Raw genomic sequence first — 19,034 nt, forward strand, 5'->3', positions numbered from 1 at the left:
ATCACCTCCTCCCCTCCTCTCACTCCTCCTCACCCCCTCCCCTCCTCTGCCGGCCTAACTCAACGACTCACTCCCTCTTGCCTCCCCTCGTCTTTGTAAGACAGAGGGAGGGAAGGTCAAGAGGCTCGCAACAATAGTAGCTATGTTATGAGGGCCACTCCTTTGAGGTGAAGAGACAGATGCACACGCAGACACACACACAAAAAATGCACGCACTCAGGCACACATGTACACAGACACAGATATGCATGCAATACATAAAACAAAGAGCAACACCAACACAATGGCGCTGTGTTGTCTCTCCTTCCACTGTGGTGTGGATTTATTGGCTGCTCTGTGGCGTGCACATCCATCCCTCCTGTAAAAGCGCATTGTCTGGGCTCCTCTGAGCAGCAGCTCCAGTGCACCGGCTCTCCATATCTGAGCCTAACACCTCCACTGCTTTCCTACCCGCCCACTATAATCAGCGGAGAGCGCTGGGGAGCGACTTGGAGTCTGGCTGGCTGGCTCGGCTCGCTCCAGAGTGCTGGCTGGGAGCGAGGTCATCTGTCCAGAGCGAGTCTCCAGGGAGGGAGAGGGAGCGGGATGCAAGGGGCTATTTGAGGAGCAATGGAGGATAAGGAGAACCCTGTCCTAAGTCACGCTGGTCAAGGTTTTCCTGAGAGACTCAATTCATTTTCTCTTTGGATCTTTTATTGGCTAACCTTGGAATACCTTTCAGGATAATGTTGTTTTACCACGCTAAGATTACAGAACGTGCATTACTTTCAAGAGGGCACATAAGTTCCTCACTGTTCTGTGGATTCAGATAGTTTGATTAGTGCATTAATTGGCCAGTGTTTTGACTTTCTGACCTTTTTTTAAAAGGATGACAGAGGAAACCGCCTGTAGTGATCAAATTCATCTCGATAGGCTGACGGTTATTAAAACTTTTTTCTTCATTTGAAATGCACATTGCCATCCAATTGACATTTGTATATATTAATTACATGAATACCAATGATAGATAAAATAACTTACTCTGTGCCATTGTCCTCTCCTGCTCTATGTCTGAATAGTGAGGGTGAAAGTATTACACTCATGAAACACACCCGCTACTGTGAGAGAACAATAGTGACGCACTCTAAAAGCTCTGGATCAGGAGGAAAGATCTCAACTGGGCCCCAAGATGCTAGGTCCATGAGCCCAGGTCTGATCAACCTGTGGTGGGCCGGCCGTAGAAGAGGGCTCCTGGTGATTAAAAGGCCGAAACACCTGATGACCTGATGATGTACACAACTGAAGATATGTCCCTAACATCTGCTGGTGGTCAGTATCATCCGCTAACATCAACTAGAGGTAGGCATTATTAAGTGCTGCAGAATATACAAGGGATATTCTCCATCTTGTCCTAAGATCTAAAATGGGAACATGTTTAATTTTGAAAGGCATTGAGGTATTGCTGTCTGATCTGCTGAGTGGGCCATATGGCTTTCATAGTACTGCCATAGAAGCCAGTAGCCAGACAGATTTCGGTCTGCATCATTGATTACAAGGCCAAAAGACTTGATGATGCTGAGGTGCACAACTGAGGTTATGTCCCTAACGTCCACTGGTGGCCACTAACACCTGCTAACATCTACTGGTGGTTGGTAACCTAAAATTGTGCAGAAGACCTTCAAACGTACAAAGGGACATTCAACATCCTATATTCTAAATAGTACCACTCTATTATGGTGCAGCAGGCATGAGGTATTTAGCTTAGCTTAGCATAAAAAAAAAAACACCCATCAGCATATTTAAATCTCAATAATAAATGTATCTCATAATATTGTTTTAGTAGAATTTGGCCAAACAGTGCAGAACCCAAACTCCTATGTGCTATCTCTCTGATTCTTCAGTGTCCATTCATTATTTATAGCTTATGTTATTGATATGTTAACAGGTCATGCAATCGGTCAAGCTACCGGTGAATTTGATTTGCTCCAATTTACATCACTAGCACAAGATGATTGCGCCTTGTGTCATATTTTGGATACAATTTTACAGTCGGAGGAAGTGGAGTCATCCATCTTTATTTACAACAGTTTCAAACATTCAAATATTTAATGTTTGTCAAGATTGGATTTAAATCAAAGAATGACAGCCTTACTGCACACACACAAGTAAACCCAGTTTTACGGTGGTAATGCATCCATTATAAAATGATTTTCAGGATAGATATTGATGGTGTAAATATAGCTTGTTTCTCTGACAAGACCCATCTTCCTTGTCATTTGCTGCATTTAAACCAAACAAATATATTACAGGTGTATTCGCTTCAGGCAGGGCTGTAAATACACCACATCAAGGAGGACATGAGTGAAAATATAAATGTAAGTAAAAGCTTTAAAATGCCAATATCCATGACATGACACATCAGTCTGCGTTTTACATTCAGCACTTGTCGACAGTGACTGGCTCTTCCATACTTTAATGAGATCAGGGCCAGTGTTGGCTCACCCATATATCGCTGTGACCCCTGTTATGGCAATCTATTCATCAGACAGCTTGTGTTTTCTCCAGCTGAGCCTGTGAAGCAGCCAAAGAGGCCGACACGACTGTGATCTGCCATGCATGAAAACGTGCGGCACATGAACAGGAAGGGGAAGAAGAGGGGAGTACTGAGGAGGCTGTGCGAGAGTTGTCTGCGCTGAGGCCTTCAACGCCGTCAACAACACAGAGCCCTGATGGAAGCAGGCCGACGAACGCTGCTGCTGGAGCACACGTAGGTGCACGCGTAAAAAAGAAATTGATGGGAGCCAAAAAAAAAAAAATATTTTTTAAAAGTTTTGATAGAAGGTTTGTCACCATAGAGCCTCTCATCACTTTTCAAAAGAGAACAGACGCTTCTCAGAGATATAAACCCACTTTCTCTGCATTTTCTGAGTTTTATCACACTCGAAAAGAAACCTTCAGCTACCCCCTTTACTCTTTCCCTCTTTATCATCAATCATCTCGCTCTTTCTGACACACACACACACACACACACAAACACATACCGTGTTGAGAGCCCAAAGTGTTGAGGTAATGACTTACACATGTCCCTATTAAGGATCTGGCACATGGCGGGGAACTTTCCCACCCGTCCATAATTGATATTAATCCCTGCTCTTTGGAGTGGCTCGGGGGAACGGTCGGAGGAGACGTTAATGCTTATACAATGCCACAGTCCTAGACCCTGTGAAAAAAACCTCCCCTTTGAAAAAAAAGGACTGGAATAAATGAGATTAAACCCCGGCAGACAACGAGGGGATGAGACAAAAATGGCAGAAAAGTGAAAATAACAAAAGGAGAATAGAAAACTCCTTCAAATGTGGACATAAAAGTAAATGAAAAAAATAGAGCCAGAATTAGGCTTATTAAATCTCTAGTATCAGATAAAAATACCTTTTGTTTGGATACTCTACCATTGAAAAGCTTTCTATTGAACCCTGGCTTTAAAAACTGAAATGCTACCTATTCAAAAAAGTACTCCTAGAAGTCATTATAAAGGGACAAAAATATCTATAGGTAGAATTTAGAGGTAAAGCAAACAACAAGATATAATAACTAAACATCTACTGCATAAATCTGTAATGCAAGGAAGGCAAATGCACCATAGTCGATCGTATTTGTAAATATTTTGGGCTTGGTTGTACTGTATATTCTTACTTACCTCGGGTGGTGTCTTTCCATGCCTCCACTGTAGCCAGATAATCAGATTGAATTAGCATTTTGTCATTCAGGCTGACATCATGTATGTGTAATGTCTATGTCCAACATCCTTCTCATCCAACATGGAAGCTGAGATTGCATTTTTCACAACAGCTTTACGAAATATGCAGAGTTAACATCTATCTACTATTCAGTTTACAACAACCTACACTACTGTGTCATTTCAATTTCATCATTTTCTGTGTACATTATTCTGTCATTACATTTCATAAATGTAGCTTGGTGTGTACAAACATGATAGAACCATTGAGAATATAGGATGAGATGTTAAATATACCCTTGTACTTTTGAAGGTCTTCTGCACAATGTAGGTTCCCAACTACCAGTAGATGTTAGCAGGTGTTAGTGGCCACTAGCAGATGTTAGGGACATAAGTGTGCACCTTAGCGCCATCAAGTGTTTTGGGCTTGTAATCAATGATACAGGCCAGACTTGAGGGTACACTGAGGCTAAAGGTTAATCTGACGTGGTGTGTACAAACATGATAAAACTTTATAATCCAATTATCTAAAAAACATAATCTCCATACAAACCATAATCCTACATGTTTTTTTATTGGTTTGTCTCTCCAACCTGGGGTCAGGTCAATGAGTCAATGAACACAACACCAGAGTAACTTAATATCACTGAACAAACTGTGCAGCTATAGTGGTCTGGGACATCATCACTCTGGGGATGAACTGAATGTTGTGCTCAGTGAATTCCTGAGCAGAAAAAAAGTTTTATAAAATCAACAAAACCAAATGCAAGTGAGTTGATTCTGTCCACTGACAGGATTACTGTCTAATCAACAATATATTGATAATGTTAAGTTGGCTAGTTGGCTAATATTCAATGTTATGTTCAGATGATGACAATGTAGTGTGTATCATTGTGTGCTATCATCATCCTACCACTTAGTATTAAATATCAGCTTAATGTATTTAGCATATTTTCTCAGGGGTTAGCTTCAGCGTCCTATTCGGCAGTTTAAGATAAAGATGAGTGTGAATGGGACAAAAAGGGAAATCAGCATTTATCGTGTTAACTCTCAATCATCAACTCTTGCTAGAAACTACATAAGTAACTAAGAAAAAATGTTCCCCCTATTTTGATAAATCCGAATTAGATAATATTTTAGAAACTTTAAAGCTGGACTCAGATCTGTTTTCTATGGCTGGGTTCTGTTCTTTTGTCGGTTTACCGGTAAATGGTCTGTATATATATATATATATATGTGTATATATATATATGTGTGTATATATATATGTGTATATATATATATATGTGTATATATATATGTGTATATATATATATATATATGTGTGTATATATATATATATATATACATATATACAGACCATTATATATATGGCTCTTTTCTCGTTTTGATGTTTTACAGTACAGTTGTGCCATTGATCCATTCACACACATTTATACAGTCCATCTATTCCGTACCTTTCTATCAAACATCATTCGCACACAGCCATCAGGGGAAATTTGAGGTTCCGTGTCTTGCCCGAGGACACAGTGGCACCACTGACCTTCTGGTCAATGGACGACCTGCTCTACATCCTGAGCCACAGCCTTCCTTCTTATAATCTTTTATGTATTACCCAAGTGGATCTGAGAAGCCTCGACTGTGATCAGACAACACTGATCATAATGGAAGGGCAATGTGTGTGTGTGTGTGTGTGTGTGTGTGTGTGTGTGTGTGTGTGTGTGTGTGTGTGTGTGTGTGTGTGTGTGTGTGTGTGTGTGTGTGTGTGTGTGTGTGCCCTGAAAAAGTGTACCTGCTCAGGAGGTGAGGTCAGCAAACAGAAGTCAGATTTGTCTGAGAGCACAGAATGACAACAATAATGCTAATTTGTGCAGCCTTGGTAACAAACGAGAAACCGTTATTATAGTTCAAAAGGGCAAAAAATCCAAGTTAGTTATATTGTACTAGATGCAACAAAGCTGGATACACCTGTACTACGGGGTAACAGGAGGGTGTATTATAATCTGTGGCTTTTGTCTGTCACAGCTTTAGACCACATTTTAAGCACACATGCTTAATATGCAATAACTTAGCATCTATTAGCACACACTCCTGTACCTTACTTAGCCCAGATGTCAGCCTTACTTTGTGGTTGCATTTGCAAGCTACCACATGTGTTCGACTGTCTTTCCCACCGCTCAATGTCGAGCAGATTCAGCAGCTGCTGGTGTACAGGAACCGGTCAGCTGGGTCGCTCCTTGCATCTCTGTCCAGTCCAGGGTGTGAGAGAGTGGACAGAGTTCAGAAATGAAAGAGAGTCACCTATGGTTTCCATTTCAAACTGCGTCCTTGCTATTGTGGTTGCAACAGTTTATTACCTAGTGATCTGAGTCGGTTAGTGTAAGAAATTATGGTCCTTGGTTTTTTTGTCCTTTGTTCTGTGGAAAAGTGGCATCTCCTCACTCTGTCAAGCAGGCTTGACAATTCCTATTATCTGGTCTACCCAGAAATGTCATAAATCAGCTACAGCTGATTCAGAACTCTGCAGCCCTTTTGCTGTCCAGGACCAGAAAAAGAGTCCACATTACTCCTGTTTTTAAGTCCTGAGATACATGTCTCATGTGCTTACAGTTTATGAACCTGTATGGCTCCTTAGTTCATCTGGTATGAGTTTGATAGCTGTTCCCAAGTGGAACTAAAACCTTTGGTGATTGTGTGTGTGTGTGATTGATTGATTGATTGACTGATTGACAAAAACAAAACAATAGGCCCCATAAAATGAACATACAACCCTGCGGAGTGTATCTCCAAGTGTATATGTGAAAAAGACGACTTCAAGTGTTCCTTCCACCCTTTATTGAATCAACTTCTGGATGTTAAATACAATGAAGCAGAACAAATTTTATGGACAGTTATGTGCATCTAATAGGTTTGATTGATTCATCCTGCTGACCAAATTGTTCTGATTATATATATGTTTACTGGGTTACTTGATTATATGAATTAAAATTAGAAATATCATTGGCAGTTACAGAAAAAACTTTCCTCATTGCTTTTGAACCTGAGTGCCCAGGCTCCCTGAGGGCCTGCACTGAGTTCCCAGCTGAGTGTCAAACACACTCTGGAGTCTGCCTGAATAGACACCCATCTGCCCCTGCTGTCTGCCTGACGAAGGAGGGAGGGAGGGAGGGAGGGAGGGAGCAGTGGGGAAGGGCTGACATGGAGGTCGACCAAGCCCTTACAGTTGTAATCCGCAAAGAGGGATAAAAAATGAAACTGTCCCCTCACTAAACATGACCTCATACTAGTGATTATATCAGTTTCACTCGAGTGAAGTGTTATTTCTCAAGTAAGATTAATAAAGTCATACTTGTGCAGTCAGGCGACATGCATGCTCTAGGAATATCAAAGCAAGATGTATCAGGAAACAATGAAAGGGTTGTGATCTTCACCGCTAAAGAATGACAGATGAAAATGTAGTTCTCTGAAGATTATCAGCAAAACCCAATAAACAAAAAGGTACAGAGCCTGACAATACATTCCCAAATACATCAGTGCAGGTCAGCTTCTAATTGTCTAATTGTCAGACTTTGTTGTAATGGACAGTCTGTTGTAAATCGGATAAAAGGTAAAAAAAAACAACTCATTTCTGAACAGTAGCCAAGAGAAAGAAATCTGAAGTGCCAGCTCAAGGAGTAAGTGTATATCTGCAATAAACTGGAAATCTAGCGACAATAAATCTCTCCAAAACTTTGAAAGTTTAGCAATTAGCTCGATCAGATTCGTGCTAAACTGTGGTCTTGGTAAAGCTGCTTGTCGGGCAACCAATCTCCAGAGAAGAGCGTCAACTTTACACAAGTGCATTTGTCTTTGCAACTCATCCGGATGTGCTCCATGTTTCCAGCTGTAACGACGCTCAGGAACTGGACTTTGTCATCACTGTAAGTTCATCTCTATAAAGAAGAAACACTGGCTTGTTTTTAACTTCTACAAAAAGATTCAATTTCTTTAAGGCAATCTGCATCTACTGCTTGTTTCTTGTAAGTCACCACGATGATCATCTGCCACACATAAGAGTGTATTTTCTTCACCCTAATCACTATGCCCCGAATATCTCTGTATGTATTTATTATCATTAGATTTAAATAATCTCACACAATTTTGGTTGTACCACACACTATTAACCCCAATCTGCATGATCCATTGCACCTCCTCCTTCTCTTAAAGTGCAGCCATTCAGAGCAGCTACTTTTGTCTTTATAGTGAGGAAACATTACTTTGTATGTAGGATATATGCATTTTCTGCGTAGTGAATTAAATGAAATCAGGGCACACCTGCATATTTTGGATACAAATAACCAACTAATAAGTGTAATAGAGCATTTATCATCTGTCATCAACAGCAGAAGTGACCCTCCATTTCTCAGTTTGATCCTCACTTTTTCTGTGGTTTTTCTTTCCCACAGAGTCCATTGATTACGTTCATTTATTCCTTCACAATAAAGGCTTTGACAGCTTTGTCACCGTTCTCCTGGCAACCACAGTTGCTGCCATCATGGAGAGCCTTTTGGAGAATTGACTGCACTCATATAATAGCTAAATATACAACAGGCATTCAGGAGAGACAGATTTACCTGAAAATGTTAAGAACCAAACCCTCTGTAAGGGGAATAAAAAGAAGATGGAAGTGCCGTTGCTATATTGCTAAACGTTCAGTGGTTGTATGATGTTTGGTTAAGTTTCCTCTGACACACGGGCGAGCTGATAATGACCAGATTCTTCCATTGGGCGGAACACTTTGTTCAAAGGTGGAGTTTTTCATCATTTTGTTCCGTCTGATGGCCTCGAAGATAGATGCTCTGCTGTGAGCCCTGCTGTTTCTCACCACACTGATTGGACTTCTGCAAAGACGCCCTGACCGCTCAGTGGCCCACTGGCATCCCAGAGTGATGCCTCGGAACCACACACTACTAACAACTACTACAAACAAACACACAGACACACACACACACACACACACACACACACTGGCTTTTCACCATACGGATGAGCACAAAAGGATTTCAATTAGGGGCATGGATTAATGCTTTCAAATGTGTCAGGGTTTCTGTGGATGCTGTGATCTACTGAATGTGCCAGAGGTGGATGTTTGCGGAAATTTCAAAGGTGTGTACATGTGCTTGGGATTGAATAAAAACTAAAGAAGAGTGGGAGATAATTCTTAAGGGAAAGTTTTAGAATTTTGATGTGGGAACTGTTGGGTTTTCTCTTCAAACTTGAGGTCTCGACCTTATTATGTTATGTCTATCTATCTATGTTATATCTGGCTATTAAATTGGAGTGAACAGAATATCTTTTATTACTATCGATTCTTCATTTTTGCTATGGACTTTTGTGTGAAGCACCTTGTAACCTCATTTAGATAAGTGCTATGCAAATAAAGTTATAATAATTATAATGATTATTATTTGATCAGTGATGAGTTTAGCCACATTTTCTGGCTGATGTAAATGTTAAGTCATGGAAATTCAGATTACAGAATGAGGCAGTACGCCCCTGACGTAAATTATATCCACGCACCTTGACAGCAGGGGGACGATCCCTGCACGTATAGAATATGTAACGGAGTAGAGAGATGGTGTCTTTACTCAGAGAACCAAGGTTACAACACAACCAAGCGTTATTTGTAATATGGTGTAAAGCAGAAAACACACAGCAAGACTGAACCAGACTAAAAAAAGTATATGTTTTTAGACCGAAATTAACCAAATACAATTTGAAAACAACTTGTATTGAATGCTCACAGGCACTTACGGTCAACCAGGAGCATTGTACGAGTAAAATATTCTTATATAATTAAACTATGTTTCACATTTGAGGATGTTGGAGGGGGCGGAGTATTAACCAGCCTCCACTGGTTCACTTGCTAGCAGCAGTTCACCAGCTATAGCCCAGTAAGATTAAGCACTATTGCTGCCTTCATATGGTGTCGTGTTTATTGTGTTCACAAGAAGAGACAATTTAAATGTCCAACTTTGGACCTCAAAGACTTCTTGAAGCGCGGAGTTCACAAGTAGCAAGGTGTTGCTGATGTTTCAGTCATGGTCACTGAAGTTAATTTTCTGTTGGATGATAAATTGTTACATTGTCATTTCAGTTGTAAAGACTTTTTCTTGTCATTTCACCATGTATCAAGTGTTGAAATCCCCAGTGGCCTTTTTTCTCGGTCCTTTGTGTTTTCTACAATACTGCTAGCTTGTTTAAGTGTGAGCCTTTGCAGCATTCATGTTGTCAAGCAGCTGTGTTCTCAGTACATCACTTGAATGCCAAGCATTTTGTGTATGTGACTTCCCATATTGTTATCACAATAAGCTCTTGAGTTTCACTTGAGGGCAGATGTGTCACCAAGACTAAATATTCTGCAAAAATGAGCAGATTACTTCACTATACCCCTTCCTGATGTGACCTCATGTAAAGATACTACTAAATCTGTGTCCGTTTGACAAAGAAATCTGTATTTGGACTTAAAACAAGTCTTCAGGGTAAACACTTGACTAGACTGCTTGATTTCATGTCAACAGTTTTTTATATATGTATATGTCCTTGGTTTACACTAAATTGATATTTACTGCTATTTACATACATTTTGCATGATGAACTTCTGGTCACAAAATGTTCATAAATGTTGGTAGTTCTCCCTCCAAGGCAAAGTACTTATTTAAATATTTGGTCAATAGCCACAGTTTAAAGTAGTCATGTTTCAACAAAAGCTGTTCCATTCACTCTCAGGCAACATCACGAAATGAATTAGTTGGTTGCCAATAACAAGAAAAGGATGAGGACCTTACCTCAACCCCTGTGGGTTTGGCCTACTTCCTGCGGTCGCTCCACTCATCCCCTGCAGCGACGTACACTCGCCATGTGCTTGGGCCAGCCATCTCTGGTCCTCTTCTCGTTTTAACAGCTGTGATCTGACCTCGGTTATCCTTCGCTTGTCATTACAGTTGCAATGAGAAATGCTCCTTTTATTCATCTGCAGTACATCACTCTCATACACAAAGAATCTCCTCTTTTCTTCTGGCAGCTACACTCATACTGACTGATATTACATCGCAATAAAAATCTGTGATGAAACCAATGTAACAATCAGAACAAAAAACTTTTCTCCAACATTCCCTCCTATGATTTAGGATGTTTGTTTCACCAGAAGATGAACGTAAAAACAGAAAGTTCTATAGCCTAGTCATGGAACATGCCGTGTAATCAGGTAATGCTTATGAGCTTTTGTAGTTTCTCTGTAAACAATTATTACACAATGTAATATTTAGACTAAAGTATTATTCCAGTCCTGTGTATTTTGTTAGGTGCTACATTTGGTGCAGACCCCCTGGAGTTGCACAGGATGTGTGTCAATACTGTTTGCTGTTTAACTTCAGGCTTTCAGCCAGTTCCTTCATCTGCCACCCTTTTCCCTTCCCCGCTCCTCCAGCTGTTACAAGTCTCGATACCCAGGTTGAGACTGACCCTGGCTGTCGGGACCTCCCAAGGTTTGGCCTACTGGGTCAGGGACCACCAGTCAGGGGCTAACAACTCAGACGGCAGAGGAAAGAATCAAAACCAGACCCTGCACTGAGCTGAGAGCTGTTCCCTTTAGCACCAAATCAGTTTTCGGAGTGTGGAAAGACAAAAATCATTCTGAACTGCTGGGAGCCTAATTGTATAATTAATGTTTTTTTGTATAATTGAAAAGTCTCCTTGATTAAAAAGAGCTAAGGAAAAAAGGAATAGGCTAACACACAACTTCAGGGCTTGTTATCAGCAAGCTAATGTGTTAGCTTCATCAAACCTCAAGTTCTGGATCAAAAAGAATTTGCCACCAAAACCTCCATATCTCAGGGTGTGCCCAGTCGTTCTTCTTGTAAAGCATATTTACAACTGGCTTTACGTTTTTAAGTAATTACATATTTATTATTTATTAAGCAAAGTAAATTTTTGCAGTGAAGCATTAGAGTGATAGCTAGCTAGTTATTAGATGAGGAAGAAATTAGTAAATGAGATTCACATTCTTTAAACATGTTTTGCAAACTTGACATCCAGCATCCACACAACTCTTACAACACTCTGTCAACAACTACATGAGCTAGCAGTCTGGGCAAGGTTAGTTGTTGATTGGTTCAATTTTAATGTGACAACACTTTAAAAAATTGTTTTTAATACACCATGCTGGTACACTACCATTGATCAGATAATAGGACAAAGATCTTATTCACATTTAATGTTGGAGGACTTGTATTGTATAGGTTGGGCAGGGTTCGCCAAACCTTACAGCCTATGGCCCCCAAAATAATGGTGCCATAGACTAAGAACCCCCATTTTTCCAAAGGAGATTGATTTAACAAACTTTTATTTAGTTTGGGGATCACTGAGGGTACATCCACATTCCCTTTTAGTTTTAAAATTCATCACTGTTGCTCAATAAGGCCTCGCATCCACACTTCTCTGGAGTGTCCAAACCCCTAAAATGTAGATGTTTGGAAACGCTGCTGCTCCTGTTTTAGTTTGAAAAATCTGGGGTTGCGTTGTATTGTATTGGCAGAAATTGAGATATTTGGAAACAATGAAACAGTCACCTGCATTCACCTCCTGGTTTGGTGTTATCGATCGGTGATGAATTCAAAGCGTTGCTAACACCTGCTTGCAGTACAACTCCACCTTGGTGTTTGTCCGAGAAAAGAAATGGTTACGCTTACCTTTCACTGTTGCTGATTCTCATAACAATATTTTTCCACAACGAAGCAAACAACTTCACATAGACAATCTGCGTCCTATACATCTGTCACATAACACATAAGCCATTTTCTGAACCGGAAGTCTGTGTCATGTTCCCAGCATTGTGTCAGTGCTTTCTGCGGAGTTTACCTTTAAAACATGAACCCATTAGGAGGTTCTCCGCTCAGACGCATTCACAACAACGTTCAATCACAGACATTTTGGGAGCGTTCAGGTTAGGACTGGTATAGCAGGCAGATATGTAACGTATGAACATTGCTCCAGAGATCACGTGTTTTTATTTACAGCACATCAATACCAGTATCAGACCTTATCACCACAAACTCTCTTGTATGGCACTGCTGTTTTATCCTGTTTGTATTCTTTCTTTTCTAAATCTGTCGCGTGTTAGAAGCACCATCAACACGCCCACTCGCTCGCAGTGAAACCTCCGGGGAGAATATCTTGCTGTATTCTCACGTCGGCTAATTCCGACATGCTTCTCACCAGAACATTTGTGTTCTCACATACAGCCCCTCTGCAGAATGTCAGGAGATTATCCAGAGTGCAGTGCATGTCTGAAAGCAGCTTTGGTCATTTGAACCAGTGCTGATATAATTTTGTTTCTACCTTTAGATGGCGAGGATACAGTATAGTTTATTTTTATTTGGGTTGGAGGACTCTTCTCTTCTAACATATTTTGGTTTGAATGTGGTCCCTTGATGGTTATTCCAAAACCTCTTACACACAGCTTTTTTATGCAAGAATAAGTGAAAAGATTTCTTTTCAGATAATAGGACAGAGCGTTAGTCAGGAATGCTCTCTTTGTTCTAATATGGCTTCCAAATGCACTCTTATTATTTTGACGGCCTTTGTTCTCCAGACTGCCTCTGCGTTCTGAGGAGTTTCACACCTTCATACATACTGTATATATGTGATAATTGTCCACAGACTGCTCGCCCTCCCACCTGTAGCGTTTTCATCTTGGCAGCTTCTCCTCCATAACGATCTTGGCTCGTTTCTTTTGTGCTTTTCCGAGCCCCGCCGCCCGCTCCCTCATTCACTAATCACTAATCAGAGCTCGTGCCCCTGCTGGTCCACAGTTAACCTCTAGGCACTCGGGAGATGCTCCTCCACCTCCTCTGCATATGGCCATTGTAGATCTTGGGTGGCAGCCAGAGTGCCCCCTCTCGCCGGCCCCTCCCCCACCATACGTTGGCGCAGTACTGAGGCATAAAGGCATTTGTATGCCAGTCATGTTTCGAAGGGGCCGCTGGCTCTTAAAGACTGTGGGAAAGGGGGCATTTCTGCACTGAAACAGCCCCGTTTTCACACATTCCTGAGGAGGGCATATTGAGCTCATTATCATAGCTCACTACAATGGCTCTTTGTGTGGGATACGGGATTTGGTAATGTGCCAGATATCCTTGGGTGCATGTGTAGATGCACATGTGTGAATCTCTTGTCATATTTCGGTGTGCGCTCCGAAATGTAACAGATAAATTTAGAATTGCCTGATTTGAATTATCCAGTATAACAACCCAATTTCAAAGCTCAGTTCTGTTCTTCTCACCAGAAACAAAAACTACATTCTATGTGATGCATATTATAAGAAAATGTACTAATAATTAAATTCCACATCTTTTTGTCCAATACATTTAGTAGACAAGGTTATCAAATGACTTAGTATGTATGGGTAATGTTAGAATTAAACTGACTTGAGTATGAATCTAGGCAAAGTATAAAAAATTTTAATTCAAACTCTCATGCTTAATATGTATAGTACACTGATGCGTTAACTAGCAATTATTTCAACACACTTATTTACCTTATCTACTCCACTTTAAACAGATGTATCACTGCAGACTTATTTCAAGGTCTCCTACTGTACTAATGTTTTAGTGTTGTCCCTCAGCTTTAAGTCGGTTTGAAAAAAAGCATCTGACCAATGAGTATATTTCAATTTGAAAAGTTCAGAAGCAAGTCTGAATTCTTTTTACCATTCACAAAGCAAATTTGCTTTGGTTTCTCTCCACAGCCAGAAATTACAGGAGCAGAAAGTACAACAACCAGTATTCATTATAAGTTTGGATATAAGTGCTGTTTTACCAAATTATTTATTGACCATTAATAAGGGTATAATAATTGAGTTCAGTACCTTTCATTCAATGGCCTTTCATCACCAACAAAACCATAATTGTCCTTCCCTGTCTGTATCTCCGCCCTAAGCTCACATGGTTCCCACTGACAAGGTCGTATTTTGACTTTTAAAATAACATTTAAAACAGCTGTGGATTTTTTCAAGAAACCTTTTAGAAGATGTTGCTCAAACAGGAAGAAATACTGAAGTTGTTGGGGACTATTTTCTACAGAGGATTCATCCAGATTTGGTGATGTAGCAAATACCTCAAGGAGCAGGACAGTGTGTGTGGGATTGAGGTAAAATAAACTCAATGGTAATGAATCAACAAAATATATTGCAACAATGGGACTTATTGTTGTTCATGCATTTCTTTGGCTCCCTATTTGCTGTTACTGGCTCAAACATGACTATCCCATGATGACCCTGTTTCAGAGAACGAGTTTATTCTGAGTTTAACTCAGGACTTGGACTACACTGGATAAAATAGTGTTCACCCATGGAGTATTTTTTTCTTTCTTCTGACACACAGTAATGTTTCCACCTCCACTGGATTAAAATGAAGGCTCCTTATTTACCTGTTGCCATGGTGAATGGTGGTATTGAAGCTTGATTGATGGAGACTTTTTTTTTATGTACAAGGTACGAGCCAATTCAGAGTGAACTTACTCAGAGATGATATCAGGCTCAGAGTTTTTAAACCAGCTACAACTGTTTCATGTAATCATGTAAATAAAAATAAGTATTGTGCATATATACAGTACATGTGAATGTACACGCACTTGCATATAAAACAGGTAATAAACAAGAAGGAATAAAACAAAACAAGGTACAGCAGTAGTTTGTAATAAAACCAGGAATACTCCCACTGCAATCAAATGTCCACAGCTACAGTGATAACAGCACAATAAATGTGCTCATTATAATTTTGTCAGAAAAGCCTTTTGAGATGAGTTTTAACTGTTTCCACGACTCATTAAAAAGCTCTCCAACTGTTTTTATGCCTCTGAGCCGGCAGCAGCCATATTCAGAGCCATTATGTTTTCAGGTTATCCGTGCATCTGTCCGTACGTCTGTCCCTCTCTCTGCAACAGGATATCTCAGGAATGTTCCGAGGGAATTTCTTTAAACCCGGTACAAAGGTTCACCTGGACTAAAGGATGGACTGATTAGATTTGAATGGTGATGTGTCAAAGGTCAAGGTCACTATGTTCCTCACAAAACAAAACGTTGTTTGCATCTTTAGTGCAGTATCTCAGGAACACCTTGAGGGAATGTTTGCTTAGACTTGAGGAGGAACCCATCAGATCTTGGTGCTCAAAAGTTCAAAGGTTGCTATGGTTTCACATTTTGGCCTATTATATGGGATCGAGGTCAAGGTCACTGTGACCTCATAAAACACATTTTTGAACATGATTGATAAGTAACGCCCAGAGGGAATTTTATTACATCTAACACAAATATTTACTTAGACTCAAATATGAGCTGATTCAATTTTGGTCATCAAAGGTCAAAGGTGACCCCCACAGCACACACTTGTGGCCATAACTCAAGAATGCACATAATTATTATAACAAAATACTTCATACATTTAATTAAATTCCTTTAATTATAATGTATGAGTCTAGACAGACGGATGTAAACCAAAACTTTGAACAATAGTAATCAGGGACTATGAGGTGGTAAATTGGTAAATTCTTCCATTGAACAGCCATCCTGAATAGACCAGTTTTCTTTCCAGTATTAATTCTGAGTTGTGGAATAACCACGTTGTTCACTGTTTCTTTTCTGGTTTCATTTTAGTGCTTCCTCCTAGAAAGGGGTTATTATTATTTAGAAAAAAAACAGTGTGGCTGTTTCAGAAGAAATAATCCCCCTGAGGGATGTTAAGAGACAACACACCACCCTAGTCCACCTTTGGCAGGACGTACCGAGATGCGTTCCCCCATCATCGTGTCTGAAGCGTCCAGCATGTTGGAACAGACCAGCTGCAGATCTAAATAAAATCACAGACTAATAGTCCAGATGTGTCAAAACGTGCTGCATAACCAGCTGTGAATTTTTTCTTATAGTTTGAGGTATTATAATACCTAATAATTAGGGAATATCAGGATTTGGGTACACACACTATAATTGTTAGGAGGCTTCTCTGATGCTTTTGGTCTTTACAGCCTAACCCTTCAATAGAACCCATACAGATCTTTGGTGTTTGCTAAATAGTTAGCGCTGTCTGTTTGCAGCCCTGGTGTGATTGCACATGCAGTGTGGTAGGTATGTTTGACTGCATGAGTGTGTGCTGTAGTAGAGCTGGTGATGGCAGACTTTCAGGAGTGTGTATTGTGTTGCACAGGAACACATTAGCAGCGCGCCACTCTGAAAGTGGCGCGCTCGTTTCCTACCAGGATGCTCCCAGCAGCCGCTCTGATCGAACCCGACATCAACGACTTTCCCTCAGCTTCCCTCCCACAACACACACACACACACACACACACACACACACACACACACACACACACACACACACACACATAACACATGCAAACACGCACATACCAGCAGCAAATCATTTTCCATCACAAAAATGGCGACAGCAGCAGAATCAATTGGAATCTTCCGTCTCCAGTGACAACAGGGAAACCGAGCCAGGCAGAAGTTACTGAAACAGATGCAGTGCCATCATCGCCGTCATGTTTCACTTCGTATTCCCACTTGCAGTCTGAAAATAGAGACCCCCACCCACCCAACCATCGCCAACGCATCACCCTATCATCTAAAGACCCCCGTCTCCGACTCGCTGCATGGGGCCAAACAGAGACGGGGGGGTGATTCTTCCTCTGCTGGGAAAAAGGTTAAAAGGGGCTGTCTTTCATCAGCTCATCATCCTCAACTCTCCCTGCATAATTTATGGGCTTGTTACTGTAATCAAAAATTCTTATTTATTTATTTATTTAGTAATGGGGAATGGTGGGGGGCATGGTGGTGGCTGTCCTCTCCCACACAAACAGTTTCCTTCGCGCCCGGGTCTTTTCATGTGAAATGAGTTTCGGCTGTGATGTCCCTCGGGTAAGAGAACACACACACACACACACGCATGCACACACACACACACACACACACACAAAGTTGTGGAGGAAAAAAAATAAACTGTGTGTATATTCATGCAGCACAATATCTCAAACTTCCCTGTGCTCTGCTCATGAATGTTAATGAGGGCAGGATGTACAGACAGAATCACACACTGTAAACTCATCCAACGCCTTTGATGGTGTTGGTTTACAGCCTTTCATTGGTCAAACTAATTGATCACGAGGTCATGTCGTGGGTGTATCTTTTTTTTGTTGTTGCCCACTTTGTCGGTAACAGCTGCACAGCTTCATCATGAATCTCCAAGGAACCGCTCTGGCATCCGATAAGGAGACGGCTGAGGGAAAGTCAAAGAAACAAAATTGGACAAAAATCAAATATACTACAAAGATTCTATATTTAATGATATATTCCTAAATGTGTATCATATAAAGTTTAGGAGCAACACTGATGATCTCTCTAAAACCCTATACTGAATATGAATGATAAGGTCGTCCATAATTCAAAACCGAATATCATTTGTAAAATGTTAATACTGTGTATTCAATTGCTTATGCAATTCTAATCTTTATGGAGTGTCTTTGATTCCATAGATGAAGCATCAGTGTAGTTAAGAGCACTGAGTGTGCGCCTGCTCTCAGGTGATTATCTGCCAACTCTTGCAATCAGCGACTATGTTTAAACAAGTAAATCAGGCGATGTTGACGATGTCACACTCTTGTCAATCACGCGGCTCATTCCCACCTGCTACATGCTACTGTTGCTGCTCTTATTATCCTATTTCCACTGGCATCTTGCCTTGTGAGTTACAGTTCAGTGACGAAGCTGTCTCGACATCTCTCTGGAGCTGCAGTCAGAGTCAAGTCATCCAGATGCAGTTTTTATGATTATTATCAGGGAAGGTGTTACTTAATACCAGTCATAGTGTGTATTAGACCTGACCCTAACCGTGATTTACAGACGGTTGCCCTGAGACGTCTGAGGGCCTCTGCAGGAATGCCATAGATTAGATGTTTTATGTTGGAAGTTGCCATCCTGTCTCTGCTGCTGTGATAAGGTGATCCTTAAGAGATACGCCACTTTCATGAGGATAGTGGGCATCATAACATGACTTATAGTGAGCTTGACTGTGATCTGTTCCCATTTGGTATAATACTGATATATATAATTTACACCTGACTTAAATGTGTTGTCGGTGATCAGATTACATATAATAATCAGGTAGAGCTTGACCACATTACTATTATGTTTTTTATTTATTTAACTTTAACTACAAGACAAGAGACAAGACATTGGCAAAACAACACAAGCAGGATGAGAACAGTGAATAAAACAGAACAGAATGAA

This window comes from Hippoglossus stenolepis, chromosome 17, assembly GCF_022539355.2.
Source record: "Hippoglossus stenolepis isolate QCI-W04-F060 chromosome 17, HSTE1.2, whole genome shotgun sequence".
Classification (NCBI taxonomy): domain Eukaryota; kingdom Metazoa; phylum Chordata; class Actinopteri; order Pleuronectiformes; family Pleuronectidae; genus Hippoglossus; species Hippoglossus stenolepis.